The sequence below is a fragment of the Leopardus geoffroyi genome, chromosome C1 (assembly GCF_018350155.1).
Source record: "Leopardus geoffroyi isolate Oge1 chromosome C1, O.geoffroyi_Oge1_pat1.0, whole genome shotgun sequence".
NCBI classification, from domain to species: domain Eukaryota; kingdom Metazoa; phylum Chordata; class Mammalia; order Carnivora; family Felidae; genus Leopardus; species Leopardus geoffroyi.
In genome coordinates this window covers 26,801,902-26,824,279 of record NC_059328.1, presented here as the reverse complement: position 1 = coordinate 26,824,279, position 22,378 = coordinate 26,801,902, and the positions used below count along the sequence as shown (strand labels likewise).

Below are 22,378 nucleotides of genomic sequence, written 5' to 3'. Positions count from 1 at the left end.
CCCCGCGTCGGGCTCTGGGCTGATGGCTCAGAGCCTGGAGCCTGTTTCCGATTCTGTGTCTCCCTCTCTCTCTGCCCCTCCCCCGTTCATGCTCTGTCTCTCTCTCTGTCCCAAAAATAAATAAACGTTGAAAAAAAAAAAAATTTAAAAAAAAAAAGAAATTTTATATATAATTTCTTCTCTCACTATATTGCCCATTATATTGTTAATCTCATTTGAACTCTTTATCTCAGAAATGATTACTCATTTTGTCATTACCCTTTTATCCACTTTACATGTTTTCCATTCTATAATAAAATTTCAAAATCATCTGTACTATACCCAGAAAATATCTATTGATTTCTGGAAATACAGTGCTTTTGTTAGTTACATACCAAATATAATATTATCCTTTTAATAATATTATGGCAACGTTCTTTATCAAAGTGCATATTTGTTTAGTGCTGACAATTGTTCCTCCTTTTTTTATCTTTTTCTTCAGACATCTTATTGGACGTAATTTCAACAGTTTTAGATCCAGAGGGACAGAGGCATCCTTGTGTACTTTAATAAATTGTGGTGTGTGTGTGTGTGTGTGTGTGTGTGTGTGTGTGCGCGCGCGTGTGTGTGATACGCAAGACTCTCCTAATCACAGGGACCAGATATGGACCTCTTTTCCTTCAATTTAAGGAGGCTACTGTCTGGACCCATATGTTTGCTTTCCCAACACTTGGCCTGTAGTAAGAAAATAAAATATTGAGAACAGTCTTCATTTCAAATATTTAGACCTAGTGTCCTCATAAGTGGGAACAGCCGTTTACTGTTTCCTACATCTCAGGCACTGTTCTACACATTTTATACTTACTAGTGAAACATTCAGTATTTAATCACAAGAATTCTATAAGGTAGTTTCCACTATTATACCATATATTATACTTTAACAGATGAGGAGACTAAGGATAGAGAGGCTAAGCAAATTGTCTAAACATTAAAATATCCCAAGAATGTCAACACTTTGCTGTTAAAATTTTCTCTCTTGAATCTAGGAGAAGCACAAAAATTCATAACAAACTATGGTTCCCAGTTCTTGTTTCAGAAACTACGGTCATCAAATCTATCTATCTATCTATCATCTATCTATCTATCTATCATCTATCTATCTATCTATCTATCTATCTATCTATCTATCATCCATCTATCCTGGAGTTCTCATACCACAGGTCCACCTGTCTATGAGGGAGAGTCTCCTGGGAGTCCCACAGACATCTCCAACTCAACATGTTTAAGATAATATGAGTAGTTTTCTCCTCCAGTCTTGCTTTTCCTCCTGTGATTTTTATTTTAGTGAATGGCACTGCTCAGTCATCTGAGCCAGACGCTGGGGTGATCTGAGGTTCTTCCTTTCTTCTTCTACCAAGTTGTCCTTATTTAAACATATAATTTAGTGCTGATAATGTGCTGTTTCTTGATTAGGACAAGTTACAGGAATGTGTTTACTTTGTGACATGTTGATCAAGTGGTACACTTATAATTTATGCAGTGAATATATGTATGTACATATGTATGCACATTATATACAATCCAGTTGTAATTCAATATAATTATTTTATAAATTTAAAAATGTAATTTACTTAACATTTTAATTAACTTAAAAAAGAAAAATATACTTCAAAAAAGCATTTTAAAAACTGCTTTAAAAATAAATGTGGGGCGCCTGTGTGGCTCAGTTGGTTAAGCATCCGACTCTTGGTTTCAGCTCAGGTCATGATCTTGCGGTTCGTGAGATTGAGTCCTGGGTCAGACTTGGGAGTCTCTCTCTCTCTCTCTTTCTCTCTCTCTCTCTCTCCCCCTCTCCTGCACTTTCTCTCTTTCTCTGTCACAAAATAAATTTAAAAACTTACAAAAATGATATAAATGTAACAGAATGTTATGGTTGTGTATGAACTGGGGCTCAGGTGTTTCTGAGAAAGGTTGGACAAATCCTCCTCTCTTTGTATCCTTTTACATCTAGTGATCTACACAAGGCCTGAGGAACCCCTGGCGAGAAGTCCTAAACTCTTTTCAGAGATATACAATGTGGTGGATGAAAGGGGTGACCCTAAATAGAAACCAGATGATAGGGAAGGAGACCAGAAACCACTGAGGGAAAACTCCCTATATAAGTGGGAAAAGTTGTTGAGTACATAAACCAGCTCTAACAATAGGTCACGATAATGGAGAAGAGTGTCCAGGTATAGGACAGTGGCTGAAACTGGAGGTGATTCCAATCCAACCACTCTGGTGGCAGATGTGCATCCTGGGAGACATGCATTATGAGTTTTAATTGGAAGAGTTAAATCACTGATTTTTTTAAGTTTGTTTGTTCATTGATTGATTGATTGAGAGCTGGGGAGGGGCAGAGAGAGAGGGAGAAAGAGAATCCCAAGCAGGTTCCATGCTGCCATCACAGAACCTGATGCAGGCTCGAACTCACAAACTGTGAGATTATGACCTGAGCTGAAATCAAGAGTCAATGCTTAACTGACTAAGCCACTCAGGTACCCCTAAATCATTGATTTCTGAAATACCCTGGGGCTCAGTCAATCTCGTTATGTGGTTCCCCTCCTCTCTTACCCTGAGCATGTCTCAGGAGAATCTCTTTCTCACTTTCAAGGGGTGAAGACATGGACTTTCTGCCTTGAGTGTGATGCAGTGTCCAAGTTTCATGGCCTTCAGGCTACAGCTGAATTCTAGCACCAGCATGTGGGAGTTCCTACATGGGGTGGTAGGGATGACATCCATAGGAATGGAGTTTCAGCAGGAATATGACTCTTATGGAGACAATAAATCCTGAGGTTATGGAGTCCCTGCCTGGATGTCTATGGCAGTAAGAAAAAGAAGGATATAACTAACAACTCAAGCAATTTCATGGCAGGACCTCTCCAACTGAGCATAATGTAGAAAAAGTGTTCTCTCTATTTCACAAGAGATAACTTTAATCTCAAGCATCAAGCCAAAGCTGCAGCATTTCAGCTCCACAAACAATGGCTTGTGGCAATGATGGGATTCAATTGCCAGTGTGGGGTGGCACTTTCATGAATGGTTGGGGCCTGAGCATGCAGATTTCTGGCTCAGCTAGCCATGGTCCAGAGCTCCCACTTTTTGCTTGCTTGCAAAAATCCTTGGTTTTAAGCTAACAAGATCTAGTTGCAAATGTTGATGGGTGACATTTGTATTACCAACTGGTAAAAGTTGAGAGTTTTGGTTATTTTTGTACAATTACATGTAGGTGTGTGTGCATGTGCATATGTTTATATAAGACTTGGTCTATACCCATGTTCTTGTTAGAGCGTTTCTTTCTTTCTTTTTTTTAAAATTTATTGAGAGAGAGAGAGAGAGAGAGAGAGAGAGAGAGAGAGAAAAGAATGATTGGGGGAGAGGTACAGAGAGAGAGAGACAGAAAGAGAGAGAGAGAGAGAGAGGGAGAATTTTAAGTAGGTTCCATGCTCAGTGTGGAGCCCACTGTAGGGCTCCATCCCACAACCCTGGGATCATAACCTGAGCCAAAATCAAGAGTCACATACTCAACCAACTGAGCCACCCAGGCACCCCTAGAGTGTTGCTTCTTAGAACAAATTTGACCATGTTGGTCTTCCTTACATGAAAACTCTTCACTGACTCCTCGTTGCCTAGGGGTCCAGTTTCTTAGCCAGGTTCACCACACCCTCCATAATCTTGCTCCTGTCTGTATCATTAATCTCATCCTCCTCTGCTATCCTTACACAGTGTAATCATTCTGAAATGGTACTTGGATTCCCACTTTCATTGAGTGTCTCGTATTTAAATTTTTCTACAACTATTTTGGAAATTATGTACTCTCTTTCTATTCTTTTATTGATTACTCTAGAAATTTTAACGTATTTATTTATGAAAGTCTGAAGTCAATCCCCTTACACCACCACTCCCACCCCAAATACGAGGACCTTGGACACTTTAACTCCACTTTTTCCTTTCCAGAGATATAAGCTACTGTCCTACGTTTTAATTTCATCTTTGGAAAACTCACCAGAGCTTATGATTACTATTTTAACAGTCATGGTTTATGCATATGTATCTACATATTTACCATTTTCTTTGTCTTTATTATTTCTTGCATCCTAGACCTTCCATCTTAGATCACTCCTTACAGAGGAGATCACATTTGGTCTAAAGAACTTTTCTTTTATAATTTTCTTTATTGAGGGTCAGCTAATGGCAGTCTTTCCATTTTTTATTTTCTGCAATGTCTTTATTTCACCCTGATTCTTAAAAAATCTTTTTAACTGTGCATAGATTTCTAGGTTGACCGTTCCCTCAGCACATTGGACATACCATTCCACTGTTCTCTGGGTGTCTGTTGTTGCTTTGTGAAGTCAGTTGTCAACTTATCTATTGTTTGTTTGAAGGCAACCTTTCTTTTCTCTGGCTGCTTTAAAATTTTTTTTATTCTTGATTTTGCAGTTTTAACATGATGTAATAGGTGTGGACTTATTTCTATTTATTCTATTTGAAATTCATTGGGCAACTGTAGCTTGATACCTTTATCAATTCTGGAAAAGCATCAGCCATTATCTCTCCACATATTGCCTCTACCCCATGGTCTCCCTCTTTTGGGGGGGCTTCTGATTAGATGTATGTTTGGCCAACTCACATTACCCTTTACGTTTTGTAACCTCTCTCTCAGAGCTTTCTCTCTCCAGGATGTCTTCCTCATATATTTTTCAGCTCTTTCTGTTCACTGATTCTATTAGCACCTGCATCCAGTTGGCTGTTAAACCCATTTATTGAGTTTCTAATTATAGTTATTATATTTTTCATTTCTAGAAGTTATATTTAGTTCCTTTTCTTATCTACTTGATCATTCTTTAAAATTCCTGTTCTTTGCTCATATTTCAAAATTGTCTTTTATTTTTTAATGAATCTGAGACACACAGAATTAGATAAATCTTAATCCCTGATTCATGGTCACTCACTGTCATCATTGGACACAGACCTCTATTTTGTGTATGTATGTATGTATTTTTTTTTAAAAATGCTTATTAATTTATTTATTTTGAGAGAGAGGGGTGGTGCAGAGAGAGGGGGAGGATCCCAAGCAGGCTCCAGAGTGTTAGCGCAAGCCCGTCGCAGGGATTGATCTCAGGAACCTTGAGATCATGACCTGAGGTGAAATCAAGAGTCAGAGGTTTGACTGAGCCACCCACGCACCCCTGCGTGTATTTCTAAAAGAATGTAATGAATTACCTAATCCCGCCATCCAACTCAAGAGCTAGAAGAGCTACCTATCTGCTTCTTCCCATCCTATAATTCTGCTTTCCCCCTTCTGAAATCTGTGATTATTGGGGCGCCTGGGTGGTTCAGTCGGTTGGGAGACAGACTCCAGCTCAGGTCATGATCTCTCAGTCAGTGAGTTTGAGCCCCGCATGGGGCTCTCTGCTGACAGCTCAGAGCCTGGAGCCTGCTTTGGATTCTGTGTCTCCCTCTCTTTCTGCACCTCCCCCACTCGCACTCTGTCTCTCTCTGTCTCTCAAAAATGAATAAATGTTAAAAAAAATTTTTTTTGAGATCTGTGATTATCATTCATTTTTTTTGTTCTTACAGTTCTAATAAATATATATGTGACCTAAATATATTGTTCAGTTTTAATAGTTTCTGAACTTTATGAAGAGTATTATGGCATATATAATATTCTGGGATTTTAAAAAATATCTGCATTATATTAACTAAGACTTTTCTATATTTTTGCACACTCTGTAATTTCCATTGTGAGACTATTCCATGACTATTTTATTCATTCTTCTCCTAATGAGCATTTTGGTTGTTTCTATTTTTTCCTACTATCAACAGTCTTGCTATGAATATTCCTTTATCTATTTTTTGATAAACATGAGCAGAAATTTCCACTGGGCACATAGCTATGGGTGGAATGCTGGGTTGTAGTGTACATAAGATAAATAGTGCACATCAGTATAGCTACAGGCTAACATCTAGTCTGGTTGGTCCATTCTGATTGGTCAATATCCATGTGACATTGGTTGTTAATACTTTGAATATTATCCTTGAGGATTTATGAATGGCAAACTTTGCAAGCTAATGTCAAATTATTTTAAATCGTTGTCCTAATTTATACTTCCACCAGAAATAATATGAGATTGCGTTGATCCACATTATCTCCAACATTTGGAATTGACAGATATCTTAATTTTTGCCAATCAGATGGGTGTGAATTGGTATCTCATTCTGGTCTTGACTTGCATTTCCTGTTTATTAATAAATTCAAGCATCTCTTCAAGCATATATGGCCATATGCATTTCCTCTGAGAATTTCCTGCTCATATATCTTGCTCATGTATCTTACTCATGTATCATTCATGTACTTTTCTATTTGATTGTCTTGTTTTTTTTTTTTAAGTTTATTTATGTATTTTGAGAGAGACAGACAGCATGAGAGGTGGAGGGGCAGAAAGAGGGAGAGAGAGAGAGAATCCCAAACAGGCTCAGCACTGCCAGTGCAGAGCCTGATGCAGGACTTGAACTTATAAAACTGCAAAATCATAATCTGAGCTGTAACCGAGTTGGATGCTTCACCAACTGAGCCACCCAGGCATCCCTGTCTTGTTCTTATCGATTTGAAAGAGTTTATATAAAGAAAATTTAAAATCCCTTATGCCAATTCTTGGTCATTTATGTATATAATGAATATGTCCTCAACATTTGTAGCTTTTCACTTTCTTTAAGATGATTTATAAAATAAAAAATAATCAAAAATGAAAAAAGATGATTTATGGATAGAAGTTCTTGACTTTCATATAGTCAAATGGGTCGATATTTTCTTTCGAGATAGTGCTTTTTGTATGCCTTGTTTAAGAAAACCTTCTTAATTCAGGTTCAGAAAGATATTTACCTATACATCTGTGATGTGTCACACTAGTTTCATGTGTCAACATGACTGGGTCATGTGGTACACAGATATTTGGTTAAATATTACTTCTGGGTATGTCTGTGAAGGTGTTTCTGGATTAGATTAACATTTCAGTAAAGCAGATTGCCTTCCCCAATGTGAATGGGCCTCATCCAATACGCTGAAGTCTGAACAGAATAAAAAGGCTGAGTAAGAAAAAATTCTCTGTGTCTGCCTGTCTTCAAGCTAAGACATCAGTCTTCTGCTTTCGAACTTGGACTCCAACTGGAACTTATGCCATTTGTTCTCCTGGTTTTCAGACCTTTGGACTTGGACTAGAACTATACCATTAGTTTTCTTGGGTCTCTAATTTGCCTACAGTAGATCTTGGGACTTCTCAACCTCTATAATTGCATGAGCCAATTCCTTATAATAAATCTTTATATATATATGTATATATTTAACACATATATAAATTATGTATTTGTATATATATTTATATCCTTATTTATGTAACTCATAAGCAAATATATATTTATATATGCAAAATATATTGACATGTATTTTATATTAAATATATACTTATATATATATTTTTAAGATTTTTTTTAAGATTTTTAAATTTTAAGCAATCTTTACACCCAATGTGGGGCTCAAACGCACAAACCCAAGATCAAAAGTTGCATGGTCTACTGACTGAATCAGCCAGGCACCCCATATACTTAATGTACATAATGTACATAAATGTACCTTAAAATAAATATAAATCTATCTATCTATCTATCTACCATCTCCTATTGGCTCTGTCTCTTTGGAGAACCCCGACTAATACAATTTCTATAAGACATTTAAATTTATTTGATATTTAAGTCTTTAACCCATGTGGAACTGAATTTTGTGCATTATGTAAAGTAGGGATCCAATTAATTATTTTTCTAAATAGATCATCAGTTCCCCTCCTTTTCCCATATATCTGCTATGCCACCTCTGTTGTACATCTAAGTTCCATATGTAAATCTGTTTTGAACAATCTAGTCTATTGTACTGATCATTTTGTGTCTCTGAGCCAGCATCAAATAGTCCTGATGCTATACCTTCTTAATAATCCCTGGTATCTGATAAGGCAAATCACACCACTTTATTCTTTTCTTCAGAAATGTTTAAGGTAATTAATTAGATCTCTTAGTACCCATTTTGGAGCTTTTAATTTGATTTCCAATTAAAAGAATCCTGGATTCTTGGAAAAATGGCTATTTTTCACATCTGGATAGAAAATGTACAAAATGAGTCGAAACATTTTCTAATATTACAAAATGAGGAAATTATAAATATTTCTGGGACTGCAAATGACCCGGTGGCCAACTTGAACCCTGGTCAAAGATGGAAAAATAGAGTATAAGTACAACAATAACTTTGACGGATTAAAATACTTCAAATATATTTTAATGCGTACATTTGTAATGATACTAAAAATCCCTCACTGGTGACCTTTGGAATATGCTAGTGAACCATTACTTTTGTTTGATTATCTTACTTTGTATTGGGTTAAAAAAGACACAGCAAAATGCATTTAAATGTATAGGCCTTAATATGTGCAAATTAAATGTATAATCTTAAATGTATAAATTGATGAAAATCTACATTTATATACATCTATGTAACTATCACTCAATATAAGGTATAGAATAATTCTTCTCAACTCTTAACGTGTATATGTATCAGCTGGTGATTTTTAAGTTCTGATTCAGTAGGTCTATTGTGAGACCTTGGATCCTATGCATTTAATAAGCTCCCAGGTGATGCTGATACTGATGATTTGTGGCCCACACTTGAGAAGCAAGAATATAAATTCTTCTATGTTGTAGCGTGTAGTAGTAATAGTAGTTTTTTTTTTAGTTGCTGAATGATTTTCATTTGTTAATAGAATTACTATTCCTACATTTATTACTTATTTTACCATTAATGGACATTTTTGTTTCCAATTTTAGGCCATTATGAATTAAATTGCTGTGAAAATTCTTGTACATGTCTTTGGGTGAACATATGCACTTACTTGGTAGGGAGTATATACCTAGGAATAGAATTGTTGGGTCATAGGGTCTCTGTATAACTTTAGCAGATACTGTCAAACAGTTTTCCAAAATGGCTGTACCGTTTCGCTCTTACCAGCAAGGTATCAGAGTCTTGGTTGGTCCATATTTCACCGACACTTGTACTGTTCTTGTTAAAATACAGTTATCCTGTTGAGTGTGTGGTGGTATCCAATGCAGGTTTTCTGGCCAGTGGGAGACCCTCTTTTGAGAAGTTCCTCCTCAAGTGATTTTTTTTTCCTACTAAAATTTGTGGCTTTTTTGTTTCATATTGGCTTGTAGGGATTCTTCACAGATTCTGGATGTGAGTTCTTCATTTGATCGATATACTGCAAATACCTTTTCCCAGTCTGTGGTTTGTTTCTTCACTCTCTTTAATGATGTCTTTAATGAACATAAGTTTAATTTTAACAAAATCCAATTTGTCAGTATTTTTTTCTTCAATTTTTGAAAGTTGTGGTAAAATACACATAACATAAAATTTACCATCCTTACCATTTTTAAGTGTACAATCAGTGGCATTAAGCACATTCATACTGTTGTGCAACCATCACCACCATCCATTTCCCGGACTTTTTCCCTTGCGAAACTGAAACTCCGTACCCATTAAACAACCACTCCCCATTTCCGTTTCCCCTCAGTTGCTGGTAATCACCATTCTACTTTCCGTCCCTATGATTTTGACTACTGTTAGTACCTTGTGTAGGTGGAATCATACACTTACACTTATGGAATAATACAGTATTTGTCTTTCTATGACTGGCTTATTTCACTTATTTCTTTGTCTCTTGCAATGTTTTTTGATTTAAAATTTATTTTGTCTGATACTAGCATAGCCACTCCTGCTCTTACATTACTGTCCTCTCTTGTGCTTAGTTATTTTTTGTAGTGAAATGCTTATATTCCTTTCTCATTTCCTTTTGTGTATATTTTATTTCTTTTTTTTTTTTAAGTTTATTTATTTTTGAGACAGAGGGAGATAGAGCATGAATAGGGGAGGGTCAGAGAGAGAGGGAGACACAGAATCCCAAGCAGGCTCCAGGCTCTGAGCTGTCAGCACAGAGCCCGACGCGGGGCTTGAACTCATGGACCGCGAGATCGTGACCTGAGCTGAAGTCGGACGCCTAACCGACTGAGCCACCCAGGCTCCCCTATTTCTTTTTTTTTTTAAAGTTTATTTAGTTATTTTGAGAGAGAGAGAGAGAGAGAGAGAGAGAAAGAGAGCGAGCATGAGCTGGGGAGGAGCATACTGAGAGGGAGAGACAGAATCCGAAGCAGGTTCCCCATTGTCAGCAGAGAGCCTGACGCCAGGGTTGATCTTACAAACCATGAGATCATGACTTGAGCCGATATCAAGAGTCCTATGCTTAACCAACTGAGCCGCCAGAGGCCCCATTGTGTATATTTTAGAGTTCTTTTCTTTGTGGTTACTATGAGGATTTCATTTAAAATTTTTAAGTTATAACTACTTTGAATTTATACCAGCTTAACTTTAATAACATACAAAAAGCTCTGTCCCCACTGCTTTTGGTTGTTGATATCACAAAATTATATCTTTATATATGGTGTGTTCTCAAACATAAACTAATAATTATTGTAAGTGCATTAGTCTCCTAAATTAGGTAGAAAACAAGATGTGAAGTTACAAACTAAAGGTGCAGTAATACTAGCTTTTACACTAACACTTTTTTTCTCTAAATGTATTAGTCACTGAAATCATGTAGAAAACAAACGAAAATGCAGTTACAAACCATTCTTACAATAATATGAGGTTTTATGATTGCCCATGTTTTTACCTTTACTGAGATCTTTTAAAATGTTTTTAAAAAGATTTTACTTTTAAGTAATCTCTACACCCAATGTGGGGCTCGAACTTCATGACCCTGAGATCCAGAGTCACATGCTGTACAGACTGAGTCAGCCAGGCTCCTCAGTCTTTATTAGGATCTCTATTTCTCCATACAGCTTTGAATTACTGTCTAGTGTCCTTTCATTTCACCCTGCAGGACTACCTTGAGCACTTTTTTGCAGGGAAGGTCTAATGGTAACAAACTTCCTCAGCTTTTGTTTTCTGGGATTGTTTTAATATCCTTCTTAGTTTTAAAAAACAGTTTTGCCAAATACAAGATTTTTGATTGACAGGTTTTTTTTCTCTTAACAATTTTGATATATTGATGACTCTAGTCTGACCTTCAGAGTTTCTGATGAGAAATCTGCTTATGATCTTATTGAGGACACCTTGTAATGTGACAGGTCACTTCTCTCTTGTGCTTTCAAAATTCTTTGTCTTTGTCTTTTGGCAGTGTGAATATAATGTGTCTCAGTATAGGTCTCTTTGAGTTCATCTTTGATTCTTTGAGCCTCTTAGATGTTTATATTCATGTCTTCCACCAAATTTGGGAAGTTTCAGCCAATATTTTTTCAAACATTCTCTCTGTTCCGTTCTCTCTTTTAATCTCCTTCTAGGACTCCCACAATATATTTGCTGGTCCTTTGATGGTATCCCATAGGTCCCTTAGGCTCTGTTCATTTTTCTTCAATCTCTTTCCTTTCTGTTCCTCAGCCTCAATAATTTCCATTGTCTTACTTTCAAGTTCATGGATATTTTCTTCTGCCTGTTCAAATTTGTGTTTGAATGCCTCTAGTGAATTTTTCATTTCAGTTAGTGTATTTTTCATCCCTAGAATATCTTTTTAGATTTTTTTAAACATTTATTCATTTTTGAGAGACAGAGCATGAGTGGGGGAGGGACAGAGAGAGAGAGAGAGGGAGACACAGAATCGGAAGCAGGCTCCAGGCTCTGAGCTGTCAGCACAGAGCCTGATGTGGGGCTTGAACTCACGGACCGCGAGATCATGACCTGAGCCAAAGTTGAGATCAACCGACTGAGCCACCCATGTGCCCTTATTTTTAGGTTTTCTATCTCTTTATTGATAGACATTTTGTTCATACATTATTTTCTTGACTTTCTCCATAGCTTTCTTTAGTTTTTGAACATTGTTAAAACAGTTGCTTTAAAGTCTTTGTCTAGTAAATCTAGCATTAGGTCTTTTTAAGGGACTGTTTCTGTTTGTTTATTATTTCTCTTTGCATAGGTCATACTTTTCTGTTTCTTGGTATACTTTGTGATATATTGTTGAAAACTTGAGATTTGTACCTAATAATGTGGTAACTCTGGAATTCAGAGTTTCCTCCTATCCCCAGGATTGCCTTCTCTGTCTCTCCCTTTCTTTCTTTCTTTCTTTCTTTCTTTCTTTCTTTCTTTCTTTCTTTCTTTCTTCTTTCATCTTTCTTTCTTCCTTTCTTCTTTTAAATACATTTTTGTAAACTGTTTCTATGCCTAGGATCAACCTGAGGTGTAAACTTAAGGTCTTCTCCACTGTTTTCTGAGACCACGTCTTTTCCTGCATATGCCCAGTGACACTCTAATTTCTCCTATATATGTAGTTGCTTTTAAATATCTTAGTCTTTAATGTCTGGTTACCAAAAAGAGAAAGAAAAATGAAGGGAAAGCAGGATCTAGCTTCTTAAATCCCCTGGAAGTCACTTTAGCCGGGGTGTGTGTGTGGGTGTCTTGCAACAATGAGAGGAGGTCCAAATACAATGGCCACCTCCTCTTTGTCTACATCCTGTTATTTGAAGTAACTTTCAAGGGTCAGAGCACAGATCCTTGATATTTGGAGAAAAGGCTACTTTTGGCACCCTGGCTTCTGCAAGCTGCTCCAAGAAAACATGCACAGCCACCTGTCAGGTAGCTGGAGGTGGGGGATAAGCAGATGTTACTGTGCTAAACCTGAAATTGACCAAAATTAATAGGAGTTTATTGTCCAAGTTTTTCCTGGAAGTTGCAAGCCTTTCCAAAGACTCCAGAGCTCCAAAAATAGATTCTCCAGTGCAATTGTTGCCTAGGTGAGGAGACACATTGTTGGTGCTTCCTACTCCATCATCTTCCTAGAATCCTTCTACGATATTTTATTATATGGTTATCACCTTTTGCATCCTGCTTAAGATTTTCCCACTCCAAAATCATAAAGATATTCTCCTATATTTCCATCCAGAAGATTTAATACTTTACCATTCATCTTTAGGTCTGCAATCCATTTTGAATTGCTTTTTTTCATTAAGCAGGGCACTTGGGATGAGCACTGGGTGTTATATATAAGTGATGAAGCACTGGATTCTACTCCTGAAGCCAAGACTACACTGTATGTTATTTAACTTGAAAATAAACAAACAAAAAACAAAAGAAAAACAGAAAAAAAAGAGTTGCTTTTTTGTAGTCAAGATTTTTTAAAAATATTTTTTGATGTCAAGGTTCATTTTTTTAAGATTTTTACTTATTTTGAGACAGAGAAAGAGAGACAGACAGACAGCAGGGGAGGGGCAGAGAGAGAGAGAGAGAGGGAGAGAGAGAATCCCAAGCAGGCTCAGGACTTAATTTCATGAACCATGAGATCATAACCTGAGCCAAGATCAAGAGTTGGTCACTTAACCGACTGAGCCACCCAGGCACTCCAAGTCAAGGTTCATTTTTAACCAACTCACGGTTTCTCAAACTTAAAGGGAACAAATCAAATGTTTTTTTGCTTTTCCTGTATGAACTATGCATTGAGGAGAGAATATTTCTCTTCATAGAAGAGATAATTGAGGAGTGATGTTTCTCTTCATAGAAATGACCCAGCTAATAACTGAGGAGGGAATTAAATAATTGGTATATCACCATTTTGCAACCTCTAATGCATAAAAAAGAGGCATCGTGTAAAGAGATATTACCAGATACAATCATCCACTGATGGAAATATACAATACTAGCTATAAAAAATTATTGCCCTCAAATTGAACTTGTGTCTGATCAAACCTCTAGGTCTACTTAAGAATTTTATAAAATTTTACAAAAAAATATGGGGGGATAGAGAAATATGATAAACAACTTTGCAAGCAAACCCTCAAACTATAGGAAATTCTCAAGATAAACAATCTTCTTTCTGCAACAAATGAATTTGCTGAAAAAAAAATGGAGAGGGAATCTATAGATTAAAAAAGACTTCAGTGACATTAATCAATTATAATGTATGAGAAGACTCAGGGAAATTTGTATATTTTACTATATATTTAATGATATTAAGGGATTATTGTTAAACTTTTAGATGTGATCATTATAATTATATTTAACAAAAAAAATGCCTGTATTTTAGAGATACATACTAAAATGTTTATTAGTAAGATATTATATCTAGGACTTGCTTCAAAATAATACAAAGAGAGGAGGAAGTGGAAGATATAAATTAAATGAGATTGGCCAGGAGTTTATAATAATTGAATTGGATAATTGAATTGATACAGGGGGAGTATTATATTATTCTTTCTTCTACATTTTTGTTGTGTGTGTGTGTGTGTTTGAAATTTTTCATGATAAGAAGTTTAAAAACTGTCCCCTTGTTGTTTACTTTTCCATATTGATTTTAGAACCAGCTTATCAAATTACATCGTTTTTTATTGAAACTGCACTGAATCTAGGATCAATATGGAAAGAACTGACTTCATTATAAAGTTATACTTTTTAAATTCATGGATGTGAATTATCTTTCCATTGATTAGCTTTTTTAAAATTTCAAGAAATGTTTATACTTTTCTGCATCTTTATTAGGTTATTAAATATCTAACCCGTCATTGTAATACAGTAAATGATGTACTTTTGCAGATTACATGTTTTAGTATTGTGCTAATGTAAAAACATACAAGTGACTTTTGTATATTGATCTTCTATCCAGGCACCTTGCTAAATACAGTTGCATCTAACAATTTATCTTTCTTTTGTATTTTCTAGGTAAAGAGTTATGTCATCTGAAAATAATGTTAGTTTTATTTTCCCTCTTTAATCGTAACATGCATGTGCCTAAAAAAGTACCTTAAAAGAAAATTTGATAGGGCTACAATAGATAGGAAATAAACAAATCCACCATCATAGTGGGAGATTTCAATACATTTCCTTAAATTGGTGATAACACAGATAAAAATACACTAAATATGTGGAAGACGTGGACAATAAAATTGTACAACAGAGACTTGACAATTAGTACAATTAAAGAGTACAAAATCTTCTCCAGAACTATCTTAGTTATCTATCTTAGTTATCTTAATTGTACTATCCTAGTACAATTAAAGAGTACAAAATCTTCTCCAGAACTATCTTAGTATCTATCTTACATTACTGAGAAAACTCAGTAGTGTAAAACAAAAATAAGCATTTAAAAAATACCTCAATGTCTATGGGTCAGGAATTCAGGAGGAGCTTGGCTGGGTGGTTTTGATTCAATACATCTTTTTAAAATTTTTTTATTTATTTTAGGGGGAGAGAGGCAGAGAGAGAAGGGGACAGAGGGTCCAAAGTGGTCTCTGTGCTGACAGCTCAATTTTCTCATGAGATTCACGGAGATGATTTTAGTGACTGCAGTTATCTGATGGCTTGATTGAAGCAGAAGTATCTACTTTCAGACTGATTTACCCACATAACTAGTAAGTTGGTGCTAGTGGTTGGAAAGAAGCCTCAGTTCCTCCTCATTGTGGGTCTTGTCACAGGGCTACTGGAATATCTTCATGACATGGCAGCTGGTTTCCCTTAGGGTGAGCAACCTCAGATAGCAAGGTGGAAACTGCAAGGTGTTTTATGACTTAGCCCCAGAAGTCACATGCTATCATTTTTGCAACATCTTATTGCTTGTACATAGCAGGCTTATTATTCAGTGTGGGAGGTGACTACCCAAGATTATTAATGCCTTGAGATAAGAATAATTGAGGGCCACCTTGAAGACTGATAAGCACATGTATTACATTTACAAACACCGATTATATTCTAGTCACAGAGCAAGTTTCAACAAATTTTAAGGAAAAAGTATCATACGGGCAAGGTTCTTTGATCACAAATATACCCTAAATACTGCTATTTAGAAATGAAAAACATGCTTTCAAATAACTCATGTGTCAAAGAAGAGATCATAATGGAAATTTAAAAATACTCAGAACTGAATGATAATAAAACATGTGAGATACAGCGAAAATAGTTCTTCAAGGATAATTTTTAGCCTTACATATTTATATGAAAAAAGAAGAAAAGCTGAAAATTAGGGAACTAAGTTTCCAACTTAAGTGGTAAGTTAAAGAATAAGTAAACCCAAGGAAAGTAGAATAAAGTAGATAATAAAAATAACAGTAGATATCAAGAAATTAGAAAAGATACAATAGAAAAGATCGGCAAAGTTAACAAATTGATTCTTTATAATGATTAAAATATGGACAAAGAGTCTCTGCCAATGAGAACCAAAAAAATAGAGCAGACACAAATAAATGTTAACCAAAAAAATAGAGCAGACACAAATAAATGTTAACCAAAAAAATAGAGCAGACACAATCACAGAGGAAGCAGAGATTCAGATGATAATAAGAGAATTTTGTCAACAACTTTACAGCAATACATTTGAAAACTTAGACAAAACAGACATAGTATTAGAAAAATATAACTTATTAGAACTGACTCAAAAAGAAATAGAAAACCTGAAATAGTGCTTTAAATATTACTGTTAAAGAAACAGAAGAAATAGTAAAACAAAACAAAACACTTCCCATAAAGAAAACACCAGTTCCAGATAGTTTTACAGATGTGTTTCACCAAATTTAAAAATATCAAATCATTCCAACTTTATATAAACTTTTTAGAGAAAAGAAAAAAGATAATACTTGTCCAACTCATTCTATAAAGCTAGAATAGCTTAGATACCAAATCCTAGATAACAAAAAAATGAAAATATCAGGCTTATTTTATTTATTAATATAGATGAAAAAACCCAAAACAAATATTAGCAGATCAAATCCAATGATATATGTACAATAAATCATAAAGTTCTTTGAGTAAGTTGGGTTTATTTCAGGAAAATAAAATCAAATATCAGGAAAATCTCTAAATATAATTGACCACAACAGATTATAGGAGAAAAACCATATGATCATGTCAAAAGATGCAGAAAAAGCCCTTGATAAAATTCAATGTGGATTTAATTAAAACTTTTAGTAAATTAGAACTAAATTTGAATTTCCTTTACTTGATCAAGAGAGGTCTCCAAAAACTCTGCAATAAATATCATCATAAAGAAGAAATGCCAGAGCATTAAATTCATACATAAGACAAACTTACCTGCCATCATCACTTCTAACATTGTACTTTAGGACCTGGCCAGCACAATAAAAAAAGGAAAATAAGTGAAAGGCAACAGGATTATTTTATCTCTAAATATATTAAACAGTTACTTTATATTCTGTGTTTCACAACTCTAAGTTGAGTTATTTGCAGATGTTTCTGCTATTTGTTGTTTTAGCTGGTTCTTCTTTTTTCTTGTTTCTTTTTTTAAGTTTATTTATTTTTGAGAGAGTGGCAGAGAGATGAGGGGGGGACAGAGGATCTGAAGTGGGCTCCATGCTGACAGCAGAGAGCCTGATGTGGGGTTCAAACTCATGAACCGCAAGATCATGACCTGAACCCAAGTTGGCTGCTCAACTGACTGAGCTACCTAGGCACCCCGCTGGTTCTTGTCCTTGATGTCATATTTCCATGTGTGTTTGGTGATATTTGATTGTGTTCATTCATTTTCTTTGGAACCTTATCTGTGGAAATCATTCGAGGCCTGAGCTTTATATTGGCTTCTGCCTGGCACCTGGGGCACTACCGGTTTGGAATCATTTAATGCTAAATTCTTGGTTGGAGGTTTTTCAGATGTCCCAGATAGTTGCATATTGTGTGAGGTCTAAGTTGTAGTTGTGGAATCTCAGAAGATGATTCTTTTTTCCTACATTCATTGCTATTGCCAAGGTTTAAAACGTAATTTTCTTGAGGCACCTGGGTGGCCCAGTCAGTTAAGCGTCTGACTCTTGATTTCAGCTCAGGTCATGATCTCACAGTTTGTGAGACTGAGCCTCGCATCAGGTTCTGACGCTGTCAGCATGGAGCCTGCTTGGAATTCTCTCTCACTCTGTCCCTCCTCCACTCATTCTCTCTCTCTCTCTCTTTCAAAAATGAATAAATAAACGTTAAAAAAAAAAAACAGTTATTTTCTTGCAATTTCCTGGGTGTGGGGATGGGGCAAGTTTTTTCTAGTTCGCCTGTACCTTAGAGTAGAGAGAATGCTTTGAGGTTCTAAGTTTACGCAGGGGAGTGTTTGCTTAACTTGGGCAGACCCTGTGCTTTATCTTTTTTCCCATATTGCCCTGAGAGATCATGAAAACTGAAGCTCAATTTCACCTGTTAGCAAATACCCGCATGTCAGTTATTTATCGCCACCATGTTATGGCATAACATACCGTTCAAAAATTCAGTGGCTTAAATTAATAAGCATTTGTTATTGCTCAAGAGTCCTCAACTTTGTGGGATGGTTCTTCTCATTCAGCTGGCCTCACTTAAGTGTCTGCAGTCAGCTACAGTCAGGTATATACCTCTGTTGCTCTTGGCTGCTCATGTTTGGGGGTTGGCTGGCTATACCTGACCAAGAGATGGTGGCTCTGATGGTCTTGGCTGGGAAAGCCTGGCTCTCTTGCACCTGTCTTTTGTCTCCAGCAGGCTATCCCAGGCTTACACTCACCGTGGAGGCAGGAGTTCAAGAGAAAGAGCAGGAGTATGCAAGCTCTAAAGCTTAGGCTTAGAACTGGCACGTGACTTCTTCCCTATTCTATTGGCCAAAGCAAGTGGCAAGTCAGATTCATGGTGTGGGAAAATAGAGTCCATCTCTTGATGCAGGGAGTTTCAAAGTCATATGGCAAAGGACATGGATGCAGGGAGGGGTGAATTGGTGCCATCTTTGCAACCAATGTATCATAACCGCCAAGACTAAAGTTGCCTTCAGTGCTCTGCATACTTCTCTGGTTTTGCCTTCAGTTAGATTTTGGCTGGGGTGATTTTAATTTTCTTGCCAGCTCATTGATGCATTTAAGAAGATTAAAAAAATTTTTTTTTAGCTATCACTTTTTAACACTTATCACGTTTTCAGTGGGAGGATCAACGAAGCACCTAGTCTGCCATACTGCTTGAATGACAGACAGTTTGATGAGTTCTTGTCTCTGCACATGTGTGGTTTTCTACCCTAATTCTCTCTCCCAACTTGGAGCCTACTCAAATGCTTCCTTTATGTTTCTTTGCTTTTCTGACTACTCCTCTTCACTGAGGCAGAGTTGGCTGTTGCCTCTAGACTCAAAGTATTCTGTGCTTATCTCTATTAAGGCATGGAATTCCTAACACGGCAATCATACTTTGTGAAGTGCAGGGTCCCTTGTTAAAGATTAAGAATTCCAAGACAGTGACAGCAGAGCATTAAACCAAGAGTGGGGCCTTTTTAAGTGCGGGACTCTGTGTGACTGCACAGCTCACACTCGTAAGAAGCTGGCCCTGATCGTAATTATTGGCTTACATTTCCATCTCCCTTATATGTCACTGGATGGCTATGAAAGAACACCGCCTAAGGTAAGCCTGTCTGATTAATCATAATCAGTAAATCGTTGTTGAGTTAACAAATGAAAGCTGCCCTATATTCTCAGTTCTCAAACATATCAACCCTTTGATGACAGCTTTAAGAGAAAAGTAGAAAACCATATGAAATGTCCCTATCCATTATAAGATGCATTCCAATGTCAGAATAGTTAACAAAATGTGTATCTGAGAAACCATGGTGGTGCCTTTTGGTGTCTGACATGATGACTATTCTCATACTTCATGGAAAGCAAAATGGTTCTTTCGGTTCTAAAGTGGGTTCCTGAGAACAAGTTTCTACTTTATTTTCTGTCATATCTGCTCGTGGGTGGTCCCTGGCCTGGAAATGGTCTGCAACCTTAGCTCATGATTGAAAATTCTTGATGGAACCGGTCTTGTGGGCAGCAGGGCACGTATAACCATTCTGCCAGATCCCCGTCCCCAGACTTCTAAGTTTCCTTGGGGAAGGGCTTTCCAAACTCCTTTCTGTCATTTATGTCATGTGGCATCTTGACATAAGGGGAAAGGGCGTAGCTCCCTTTTGGAGCTTTGAATTCTACTTTCCCTGCTTCAGTTTCCCCCTTTATACAAGGAAGAGCCAGGAACCCCAAAGGGGTACAGGGAAAAGGGAATTGTTGAGTGGATGTTCAATCGTAACTACTCCAAGATCCGTTCCTGGAGAGGAGGACAGTTGGTCTCCCAAGCCTGCAAGCCCTCACTTCACCGCCCCAAAGCTTTCAAGACCAGACAAGGTGAAGGAAGGAAGATGGGAAGAGGGCTTTAAGGATTCCTCTCCACCCCAACTTTCAGCGCCTGAGGCAGTGTTCCCTCACACCCACCCTGGGAAGTCAGGATCCAGGACCAGCCCCTCCCCCACATTTCCAGCCCCTCCCCCTGCGGCTTCCCCCAAGCCCCCCCCCCCCCCCCCCCCCCCCCCCCATTACAGCATCGCTTTGGGCGCCAAGACGGATTCCAGCCAGGAACTGCTGCAGTCAGCTCTCCTCCGCCTCTCCTGGCTCCTGCAGCCTGTGTCCTGGCTCTGCAGCCTCCGGCTGTGCTTCGGACAGTCCCCTTTCCCTTCCCCACCCCGCCCCCGCCATGGCACAAACCCTGGCTCAGGGCCTAGAGGTGGGCGGGCACAGTGGGCAAGGGTGGGAGCCCCAGCAAAGTCGCCAGGTATAGCGGGGTTCTCCCTCCACACTGGGAATGCCTGGGGCTGTGCGGACTGTGGGTGGGGGACTCCGGTCCGTGGCTTGGAGGCCGGGCACAGCGCCCCACCCTGGCAGGGGCTGGGGCAGAGAAAGGGGGCTCCTCGAACCCAGGCCAGGAGCCGAAGTCGGGTAGCTGACTGGGAAAACCCGAAGGGTCTCCCGAGGCAACGTGTATGGGGGGCTGTGTGTGACATTCAGGGTGTGACTGTGCCTCGGTGGGCGCGATTCCGTGCCTGTGAGGCTGTGCGACTGTCTCCCCGGCCGCCCGCCTCGGGGCTTGGGTCCCTGTGCCTAGGTCGGCTCTGCTTGGTCGTGACACCGTGTGCCTGTTCCTGGGTCGGGCGGACACGGACCCGGTGGTCCCCGGGGAGGGGAGCTGGTTCGCACCCCCGAGCTGGGGGCCTCCCCAGGGCTGTCGCTCCGCCCGGCGGGCGCTCCTCCGAGACCCCGGCGGCCGTCCGCCGGCTGCGACCTCGGCCCTTCTGGGTCCGGTGCGGGGGCGGGGAGCTCGGTCCCCCTCCCTCTCCCGGGCTCGGCAGCCCTGCGTGGGGGCGGGGGCGGGGGCGGAGCGCGCGGGCGGGATCCCCCCGCCTCCCCTTCCTGGTCCCCGGGAAATCCAGCCTCCGTGGCTTGGCCGCCTCCCGCTCCCGCGCCCGCTGCCGCTCGGCGCTCGCTCGGGGCTCCGCAGCCGGCGCGGCCCCTCCGCTGGGGGCTCCGCAGTGCCGGGCCCCGTCCCTGCCCGCCCGTCCGCCCGCCCGCCGCCGCAGCGCCCCCGGCCCGGGCCGCCGGCACCATGTAACCCGGCCGGAGCCCGAGCCGGGCCAGGTAAGCCGCGGGGAGGGGTGGGGACGGGGCCGCGCTCGCGGCGCCCTCTGCAGCGCCCCCCAGCCTCGGCCTGGCTGCGGCCCCGGCGCCGCCCACGCCCCGGGCTCCCGCGGCCTCGGCTCCCGGCCCCGGGAGCGGTGGGGGGAGGGCTGGGCCTCCTCCGCCGCCCCCGCCCCCGCCCCGGCCTGGCGGCCGCGGGCCTGACCCCGGACACGGGCAGGGGGACCACGCGGAGCGAGGACCGGGCCTCCGGGGTTGAGCCTCGGGGGCCGGCCAGCCCCTGCCCAGTGCTGGCCGGGGATGGAGGCTCGGGCCGGGGAGGGAGTAGCTAGCCGGGTTGTGGGGGGAAGTGGTGGTGTTGGGGAGATCCGGAGAGAAGTTTCCTTTGCAGGTGTGTGAGTGTGAGTGCGTGTCACTGTGTCTGTGATGAGTGTGAGTGTGTCACCGTGTGGGTCTGTGGGTGATTCTGTATGGCAGTGAGTGTATGCAGTGAGTGTGTGCGTGTGTCATTGTGGGTGAGTGTGTGTCAGTGGGTGTATGCAGTGAGTGTGGAGTGTGTTACAGTGTATGTATCTGTAGATATGTGTGTGAATGAGTGTGTGTGCTGTCACCGTGCGTGCCTGTGTATGTCTCTGTGCGTGTGTATGTGAATAGGATGTGTGTGTGCCAGTGTGACTGTGTCTCTGTGAGTGGGTCCAGGTGTCTGTGGCCTGTGTGTGTGTATTGGCTGTGTGAGAATGTATCTGAGCAGGGTTCACTCTGAATCACTGACACCTGGGCCTTGTCCCTCCTCTCCCCAGGGGATTCCTGGTGGTGTGGAGGCATGGGACAGGGAGATCAGACTTTT

The 22,378-nt window shown here is 39.7% G+C and overlaps 1 protein-coding gene across 2 annotated transcripts in view; it reads left to right on the top strand.

Annotated features, from left to right (window-relative positions):
- The first annotated feature begins 21,425 nt into the window (after positions 1-21,425).
- The window catches only part of DLGAP3 (DLG associated protein 3), a 62,467-nt gene continuing 61,514 nt past the window's right edge, over positions 21,426-22,378 (top strand). Inside the window, exon 1 of one of the 2 annotated variants that reach the window (XM_045476631.1) lies at positions 21,426-21,531. The gene's annotated coding sequence lies outside the window, so the exon portion shown is untranslated. The remainder of the gene's footprint in view (positions 21,532-22,378) is intronic. The other variant, XM_045476634.1, reaches the window with a different exon arrangement.